Source organism: Cupressus sempervirens, chromosome 3, assembly GCF_028749045.1.
Source record: "Cupressus sempervirens isolate cs-2001-9-10 chromosome 3, ASM2874904v1, whole genome shotgun sequence".
NCBI classification, from domain to species: domain Eukaryota; kingdom Viridiplantae; phylum Streptophyta; class Pinopsida; order Cupressales; family Cupressaceae; genus Cupressus; species Cupressus sempervirens.
The window spans coordinates 467,149,401-467,160,300 of NC_143120.1; positions in this window are offsets into that span (position 1 = coordinate 467,149,401).

Genomic DNA, 10,900 nt, shown 5'->3' on the forward strand with positions numbered 1-10,900 from the left:
TGTGTGTGTGAGAGAGAGAGAGAGAGAGAGAGAGTAAAATTTTAGGGTAAATAAGAGGTAAGAGATGGTGACATGAGGTACAGAGAATGAAATGTAGTAATTAGTTGGGAGAGAGTGAGACACATGAGGTTAAACAAGAGCATAGATGGTGACAATAGGTAGGGGAGATTGTTCTATAGGGTGATTAGGGCAAAACATTTATAATAGAGAGAATCATAGAAGGGAGTTACTGTGAGAGAAATGAGGTCTAGAGGGAGAGGGTATATAGGGAGAACTAGTGATGATAGGAGGGAGGGGTGAGAGTAAAAGAGAGTAATTAGAGGGAGAAAGATAAGATAGAGAATGAGGATGAGAATATAGATAAGGTATAATGAATAAGAAATAAATTATTGGAGATGAAAACTGTCAACAAATATTTCTTTACTTCTTCTTGTGGGCATGACACCCCTACTAGCTTATATATATATTCTACAATATTTATAGGGAAATTGATATTTCTAGAGGCTTTAATTTAATAATTGATATAAAAACTATATACTCTAAAATTAAAAGCCTTGATAACTCTCGGCTTTCCTATATATATTATATTGAATATATATAAGCTAGTTATAATTTAGGAAAAAATAGAAAGGCCCCGTGTTTTGAGTTTTATCTTTTGATTCTTTTAATTTTTTTAATGGATGTTTTTAGTGCGTTAGAATTTAAGTCTTGTTTCTAACTTGAGAAGCACCTTTTTTTGTTTTCGCAGTTTTTCTGATTCACATTATTTTCAGAAAACAAGTGCCTTTTAAATGTGGTAGAATATTACCCCCCTAACTGATTGATAAGTACCATTTCTTTTCTCTTTGTTGGGATGTGAACCACCTAAGGTGTTAAAATTATATTTGAAGAAATCTAACTAACTCATTTAAATCATAGTTGTAGAAGTTTGCAAAAAAATTCTAATAATTTTGTGCTTGGCCTAGGTGCCCATTCTTTGAATTTAAATAAAAAGGTTTTGATTTTGACTGGTTTCTTGGTTTATTTTATAATTATATTTTTAAAAGTTGTAATGATCTAGAATATATATTTTCTTTTTTCTCAAACTTAACTTCCTCATAGTTCAATTTTTTTTGCTAAGAAAAATAGGGTGTTTGGATTTTTCTTTCCTCTAATTCATGTTGCATATGAGACATGTTGCATATGACTGATATATCACATTTGTTCCACTTACCCTAATCAATTATTTAATTTACTTTTAACCCTATCATTTTTTCCCAACCCTAATCAATTGGTTCTTTTACTTTTAATCCTAACCTTTTTTATTATTGATTATTCATATGACATCTCTTGTTTTTTGAGATATATTCCTTGAGTATTCCTACTCTCCATCAAACATATGTTTTTATTTTCATGCTAAGATCTAGGTTGCCAACTATGTTTTATTCACTCCTTTTTGTAACTAGTTACTATTATGGATAAAAAAACAAGACATTATTTTATTTTAGGGTATGGTGTTGATAATTGGTTTTCTTTACTCTGTGAGAAGTTGGGTTTCAATAGGGGTGCATGCATGTTTATTCAACAAAAACTCTTTTTGATCAAATATGTTTTGCTTAGCTATTAATGTGAACAAAATTTTGTATTCAGTTTGGACTGTTGACTAGCATATCATGTTAAACAAGTTTCGCATAGTATCTTGTATTTGTTGTAAATTATAATAATTTAAAGTATATATAAGTAATATATAATAGTATTCAAAATAATTTTGTACTTCTTATATATAAATAAAATATAATTATTAATGAATGATGAATTAGTGTGGGGAATATTATTTGTAGAAAAAATACTTTTAGAGTTTAAATAGGATGAAATTATTGAATATAAAAATATAAATTAAATTGTTGACTATAAAAATATAAATTAAAGTTTACAAATATTTTAATATATAGGAGCATCATATAACCCTCAAATATATTAGCCAAGAAAATTGCATTAAAATCATTTTAACAATTCAAGAAATAAAAAAACTCCCATATACACTTTAGAAAAATGAAAACTATCATTATATTTTATGTAAACTTGCTACAAAATAACTTATTTTCTAATTGTAATGTAATGTTCTTTAATAATTTTTTTTTGACAAAAATAATCATCAATGATGTAAACTATGCAAATTAAGATTGAATCATTTGCTAAAGAGTTTGGGGGAACTTTATGGCTCAAAGAACAAGTTCTTGACATATATGAGATTAATGGAATTCTTTTTTTATTATTATTGAATGATGGAATATTGTACAACTACTCTAGCTATAACTATCAAACACATTTGATTTGTTCAGTTCAAGTCTCTATGAATGACAATAATGTTGATAAATCTTCAAACCAAGCTTGAATGTAATAATATAGTATTTGATAGAACATTAAAATGTGGGAATTTTTTGTATTGGATACATATAAAGATCATCATATATCTATTTGTGAATTTTTTTTTGAATGACACATTAAAAAGTGGCCTTTGGATCATTTAGTTCCATACTATTGATGCAATTGAAGGCAGGTGAATCCCTAAAAGAGATGACCAAGCACCCAATAAAAACAACACATAGGAAGTACAAAAGATATAATTAAAAGAACCACTTTATTACTTATGTACTGATCTTCAAATAAATCAAATACCCGCATTCATTTCATTGATTCATAAGACAATTTGCATGATAAAATATGCTATATATCAAGTTGTAAGGCCTTCTTGGTTATGGCCACTATATTCCACAATTACATACCAAAATTCATCATCCAATCTTCCTCTAAGAATCTTCTTGAATGATACTACCTCATGCTTCCTCCATACTACTTACCAAGAATCCAAGACATTACATATATATCCATCAGGACACAAATGTTGGCTTGAGTTCATAGTCTCCAATAATTAGAAATGTGTATTACATTATAGAATTGTCCCTCAAATAAATAATGACCAAATATATAATACAAAAGATAAAATTATGTGGCCTTAAGTATAGGTCCACACATTAACCAACTATCTAAATCCAAGAGCGTGTAAATTGGCTCTTAAATATAGTATTTGAAGCTTATAATTGGAACAATTGTTGTTTTGTCATTGATGTCAAATATATTGATAAGTAATATTACTACCTAATCTTAATGTCATATCTATTTGATTAATGAAGAGGATTTGAGAAGTTGGTCATAACAATAGAACCTAGAGGAAAGATTGAAGTTATGAAAAGGGAGTTACAATGAACATTTGGTTAGATAGACTTTGATAAATAATGTTGAGCTATCATTTTGCATGATTCTTAATGACAAAAATCCTTTTTAACTACCCTCTTGAAAAGCCAATCTAGGATCAACTCCAAGGTTCTGGGTGATCTTGTGAGCTACTGGAATCCATTTAGTTGAAGATTATAAAAAAAAATTCATAGGGAGGCCTTTTCTGGTTCTAAACAATTTTGGATAAGATGTTCAATCTACTTGATGTCTCAAAAAGTAACCACAAAAGAGATATGTTTTTGGTATTTTCTATTTTATGATGAATACAATCTAACAATGCAACTATATGAATCCCTAATTTAACCAAGTGTTAGAAAAGTAAATAAAAATGATGAGGTAATGAGAGATGAAAGAAAATAGTTTGAAAGGGAAATTCTTAATGGACATAAACCATGGTAATAACATGTCTATGAGTTAAATCATTGAAAAGATTGGGTAGGAAACCAATAAAAATAGGAGCAGCGCTTCCTCAAATCCATGAATGCAATCGTCAATGGGAACTTAGTAAAAACTCATAGATGTTTCACGTCTCATCAAATTGCAAGGCCATAGAAAGTGTGCTCATGCGAGACAAGAAGTTATGTAGGAACAAAAGGATGATCTCTTCTTCAACTCAATCTGTCAACGTAATTCATCAACACACAACAAACACAAAAACTAAAAGATCGCAAAATCAAATTCAAATCAACACAAAAAAACCATTGGCTCCATTATTATTCATGAATAATCATTCACAAAAATAACACACTCTAGCAAGAATAACTACACTCAGAATGAGAGCACCAATAGAATATATTATTGCATAAAAATAATGGCCCAGAGTACATATTACATCCATGTATTTATAAGAAATCATCTCCTCAATTTGTGTTGAGAGTGAGAGATCTCTTAATGGAAACATATGTTTTTGAACTAATAAAACAAATCTAATTATATTCAAATTGACTCTCTAAATGGTGCTAAGTAGGATTTTTCCCTTGTTTATATCAATTAATGGGTGCACAAGCCTTTACATATCTTAAAACAAAGAAAGAAGAAGTAAATAAGAATAAGGAAGCTTCAAGAGGATCTAAGAGTCACTAAAGGCTCTAAAAATAGAAGCTTGACCTTCTCTAGGTGTTTCTAGGAGTTAAATTATCGTCAAAATGCATTTCTGGCACATGGAATGCTCTAAATTAGCAACTGGCAGTTAACTATTAGCGCACTATAACTTCTTCAAAATTTTCAGCACACCCCTACGGAAAGCACACCTTGTGCACCTTATGCACCTTGCGCGCCTTGGTGGTAGGTTAAAAAAATCCAAAATTTTCCCAAGTGTCAAAACTAAAATTCTAGCTTCTAGGTTTTCTTCCCCTTTATACCTAAGCGATGTTTGGATGTTTGCTCTTGAATTTCTCTATTATCTTCACCCCTTGGGTAGCATCTGGAAAATCCAAAGTGTTATAATTATCTTTTACTATTTTCTAGTAATTTCTAACCTCCATACAAATATTTGCAAAATCTTCAAGTTTAGTGTTCAGCTCCATCAATGTCTCTTCAGTCCTGAATGCTTGTCTAATATCTTCTTCTGATGAAGCATCTTCGAAGGTTTTTCAAAATTGTTGGAAAAATGATTGCACTAGAATGAGTTTAGTCTTTTACTCATCTTCAAAAATATCAGGGCAGGCATCACTGTAATACTTCTCAGCTTCCAAAATCTGCTCTTGTGTTTGATCTCTTAGCTTCTATATACCCTCATGTAATGTCTCCATTACTTTATTACTAGCCACCATCTTCTGAATCCAATCCTCTAACTTATCTAGTTCTTCAGCCAAGTACACCTTCAAAAGTGTACGATATCTTTGACCCTTTATTTCTTGAATTTCTTGGAGGTCCTTTCTCTAGGTATGTACCTCATCCAATAGCCCAAAATTTTGGTTTAGTATAAATGCTAGCTTTTTTGTACTAGACTGAACATGCTGCAACAGGTTCAACTTAGCATGTATAATATGTACATCTTTATCCTCAAAATTGTCATGCCATTTCTGACATGCGCCCAAAAATGAATCTATATTCCTCTTATCTCTCCTCTTTAATTCCACATCAAGAGTGATCTCTAGATTATCTAGGTCAATGGGACCCACTATTCCATGTAAATAGCCTCTCATAAGCTCATTTTGTCTCCTTAGCATTACCAACTTGGACTCATTTTTGTCCATGTGTCTGAACACTTCCTTTGTACCCATAATGATTAATACCTTGGTTATATCTATCATGAGTTTCCCTAGTAGGACCTCCTTGATTTGATAGTCTATAGGAGTCAATTCCTCTGTGTTAGCATGTAGAGGAGGGATGGAAATATGTGCAAGCAAGTCTTGATCTTGGTTCTTCATTATGAAGGCCAATGTTCATGCATCACCTATAGGTGGCTCTTGATGGCTTTTACTAGCTCATCCGTTCTCTCCTCTTCACTCAAGTCTAGATGCCTTTTCTATCAAACCATAACCTCCCTCTTCAACCAGCATGGAAGACATGTATTTTGTAGAAGAGGAGGTTTGCACTGCTAGGCATTTTCCCTTATCACTCCTTTCTGGAGTCTTCTCCTTCTGAGATAGATCTATATTGGGAGTCCCTATATCTATTGTAGCCATAGTCCTTGCCTATGTACCTTGAGAAGTTTGCTAAGGATCTTTAGATATCTATCCCTCCTCTGGTACTTCATTCAACTAGCATCTATTTGGGCTCTTCTTCATTCACTGCTTGTTCTTCTTCATCAGTGATAGGAGGGAGAGGAGTGACCGAGCCTTTATCCAAGAATAAGAGATCCTGAGATGGTGATCATGGTATAACTAGAGATCCTTGTGGTAGAGGCATAATTTGGTTCCAATCCTCTTCCACAGGTTGGTTTGTAGGTGTATCTTGTATCTTATCACCCACCATTTTAGTTCCCATAGGCATAAAATCAAAATCAGAAATGCTAAAGACATCCATTTCTTGCCTCCTATTCTTCAACCCACTATTGTTGCTCATATTCCATAGTCATAACTTGGATAGGTTGCTTGGGAATAAATGGCAACATCATAGTGGAGCTCCTTCTTTGCTCTTCTTCCATAGCCCTGGCTAGGTGAGTCTTATGACTCAAAGGGAGATTATCCTCTTTGTCTTCATCTTTTTCTGCATCTGCTTCAAGGATGGTCTATAGAATTTGAGGAATGGGAATGACTTTCTTCTATAACTTCCCTCTTCTTTTTCACTATAGGCTCAACCCTAACCTTCTTGGCAACTAAAGGGGAGTCTTCTTCCTTAGAACTAGTTAGTGGCACTTCCTATGCTTCTTCTTCTAGCTCTTGTTCTCGTTCTTGTTCGAGTGGGGGCACTTGTTCAGTATCTTAGGCTTGAGCTACCTCTTCATCTTGAGGCTCCTTAGTATCGGGCTCAGCTTTCTTTGGGGACTCTTTTTTCCTCTTATTCTTCCCTTTATCTGCCCTAAAGTACTCAAAATCCCTCTCATGTTGATGCACCTTTCCCGACCTGACTAGGGATTGAGCAAGGAAAGTTAGTACTATAACTTTTGCACATTTACCCTTAATTGGACATGTTGTGGCTTGAAGGGTAACAACTTGTGGAACTAGTTTGAGGTTAAAAGGCTTCTTGATCCATTCCCTTGTCAATTGAATTATGTGCCTTGCCATATTATTTATATTTGTATTCTCATCTCTATCTATCTTTGCATACATGATGGGCCTATCATATATTTTGTCACAGTTGTACAATGGATCCAACACATCTTGATTATCTTTCTGAACAACCTTGAGTAGGATCTTTATTTTTAAGGCCTTTTCCACTAGATATAGAGTTATCCTACAATAATCCCTTATCTAGATATCATAGTCATCTATTGCATTCATCCAGTGGTCTTCTATGGCATCTTTGTGCACAAACTACTTCCCTGCCAAATGTTGAACTATGCCAATATTATCAAAATAAGGGTTGGGAGTTGTAATCTTCCAAGGGATATTGATCTCATTCTAAATCAAAGGTCATAATATCTTGTTTCTGCTTGACCTCAAATGCACCTATAGTAATAATCCATACCCATGTCTTCTTATGTTTTTTTCTCACTATGTCATATGAAAATGTGAGTTATCTAGAAATCTCCAATAAGATGAGCCTATCTTATGGATATCTCCAGAGTTTCTTTAGAATAACCATAGTACTAGCTACCCTTAGGTAAGTGAATATTTTGAACTAGACGTAGTAAGTGTCAATCTCTATGATCCTTCTTGCTGCCTCTACTGACATATGTTTAGCATAATCACCCTCTATAAATTGGATGATTGCAAATGTAAAAGCATCATTTACTATTCAGTACACCTACTATGATCTGAGAGCTTCTTCTTTACCAACTGAGGATATACAGCATAGGGCTAGGTGTTGGAATCTTGCATGCTTCTTTTCTTATATAGTCCTAGATAATTAGTTGTCCTTACTGCCAATAAGTACACCAAATATGATGTCATATAAAATGTGGGTTTGGCTTTAACTCCTACCAGGTGTTCATCTAGGTCTTCACTAGTCAGTGTTATGGCCCAATCAATTGGTATTTTGGTCATTCTGATGGCATCTATGAAATGGATCATCCAGATATGAAGATGCCTAGTTTTCAGTAGACCCATGACTTTGCTCAAAAGTATAATGACATATCCAATGTTGTCCTTCATATATCCCCTAGTCATGTTTACCTTTCTAGCTCTTCATCATATCAGTGTTCTATCAATCAAAAATGATGATTTTATGATCTTTGTACCCTTCTTGTCATTCTCCCTATGCCATCTTTTTGCTTGATCATAAATTATCTTCACATACTGATCATCTCTAGGGAGATGGAATACTTTCTCAATATTCCTAGGTCTAAAGTCTAGGACTATCTCCCCTGTGACACAACAAGTCTTTCTTCCAACACATAGTTTTTTTCTAATGCCATGATAAATTTTAAGGATTACACTGATGTACGATGAGATGCTACATTGACCAACCTTGATCGAATAAAGGAAGAGACCATTATAGACATCTCTTTAGGCTTATTGCATGGTACAAGGAATGTCTTCCAGTTTATGTGTCCTAACTCAATATCTTTGATCTCTAAATGTCCATCGTAAAAATGTGATTTCTTTAGTGCACCTTGGAATTTGAAGACAACAGGTTTTGGAGCAATCTTCTCTACATAAGAGGATGCTGAGGATGCCATTTTATCTGCATAAAATAGAAAATAATTAGTCCAAAAAGATGAAAATCAAACCCTAATTGCCAAAAAATCAAACCCAAAACACTAAAACCTCAAAAATCAGCTACAATTCCCCCCTTAGAGCTCTAAAATGAAAATTAGCACACCTTGCATACCTCGATATGTGCACTAGGTGCACTTAGAAGGCATTATGAGAGTCTCTTGGCATAGTTGTGCACATGTGCACCCTGGTAAGGTGCGCATCCAGGGTGTGCATCTGCACAACATGTGGAAAGGGGAGGGAATTTATATTAAGTTATTTAAAATATGCTTAAGGGTGCACACATGCACACCTTGATGGGGTGTGCATGTGTGCACCCTTATTCTTCCTTAAAGTACTTTTTTTGAAAGGTGTGCATGTGTGCACCTTCTCATTAGGTGTTTTGCTTGTCTTTTTCAGGTTCCTTAATTAGGATGTGATAAAAGGTGCACACATGCACACCTTGGATAGGTGTGCATGTGTACACCTTTGATTTCTTAGGTTGTGTGTTGTGTGTGTAGGTTTGGAGGTGCAATTTTGAAGGTGTGGAAGTGTGGGATCAAAGAGTGTGCAGAGAACAATGAGGAGAGGGGAGGGGGTCCCAAGCTTTTATAGGCCCAGAGTAGTGTCACCTGAGCTATAGTTAGTGTTGAGCAAATTTAGTGTTGATCGAGCACCAATATCGATAAAGGAAGATTTTTAATTCCAAGCCAAAAATGATGAGCTAGAATCTTTACAACGATTGAATAATTAAGTGATGAGTGAGTATTAGAAATTAGAGATTGACGAGTGACAATATGAGAATGAATTCAAGGAAATCATGAGATCAAGCTAATGTAGTTGATTTCTTGGGAGATGTAAACCATGTTGAAGATAAGATTGATGAGTTGGGTCATTAAATTCAAGGATATGATTAGGCAAAGACCTAACAAAAAGATTCTAGAGAAGTTTCTAGAGGATGATCAAGAAGATGGCCAGATGCAATGAATCGAATTGAACCTGATCATAAAGCCTAAGATCTATGGTGGTGATAGAAAATAGTAAAGCAATAATTTCCTATTTAAAGAGATACAAAGCCAAACAAATTATTGGCCAAGGAGTGTAAGTATTTGCAAGAGGCACAAATATACAGAGGTGAATCACAAATACACAAGTGTGTGAGTGAATGCAAAGATAAAGGAAAAATCTTGCAAAGATGATGTTGATATTAATAAGTGAATCTGAGTAGAAGGATTAATTGTTGTTGAGAAAAGTGGACTGATTACTTGAAGGGTTTCCAAGTGAATCAAGATTAGAGATGTCAAGGGAGGGCTTATCAATAAAATAATCATAAGGATCGAACATAGACATGAACCTACAAAAGTGAGTTGTAATCACACATATTAAACCTATTATTTTCTTTCTAATCATTGTAAACAATTTGTATTGAAATCCTTTTAACAAAGGTTGACCTAATAGTCATTTGAAGACTTAACAATCTATGTAAATCCTTTAACTAGGTGACATTCTAAATGGAATGATCAAAGTCCTTTGACAAGCCCACTTCTAATAGGGTGATTAAAACATTTAACAAGGTCACATTTAACAATTTTATTTGTAACCTTTGATAGGGTTGGCTCCTAACTAGGCTCACGTTGAAAGAGTGAAAATTAGCGACATGTTGCTGGTGGTTTTTCCCAAATTGGGTTTCCACGTAAAATCCCTATGTCAAATCTATGTTGAATACTTTATATTTTACATTTGATAATGTTTTCATTATGCAATGCAAGTTATGTTTAAGATATTTTTATAGTACAGGCCGAGTAACACTAGGAGAAGTAGAATACTGAATGTTTGTGTTTAATTATTCAAGTGGTACTTAAAGATCTTGAGTAACTGATTTACCCCCCAATTATTCTAAAAATTTCTATCAATTAGTATCGGATTTCAATGCTAATAGAGAAAATTTTGAAGGTACTTAATGCTAAAGATCATGACTCATAAGAGATATGTACCCAAGCTAAACAAGGAGAACTTTTCTACATGGCAAACCTTGATGAGGTTGCACGTATCCAGTATCAGTGATGTTGCTATTAAATTTAAGAACAATGATTATGTAAAGGTAACAACTACTCCTTTGACTTCTAAACAACTAAAACAAAGGCTAGAACACAACCAAGCAATGTTAGAGCTTGCCTCATCCCCAAGCTATGCCAAGTTTGATAACCTAAAATATAGTGATAGTGCAAAGAAGGTCTAGGACAAATTGAAGACCATATATGGAGGTGATGACAATTTCCTAAGAGCTAAATCAAAAAGCCTAAGAGATAAATTTGATGACATGAGAATGATGAAAGGTGAAAACATTATAGAATACTACACAAGAGTCAAAGATTTTTTTA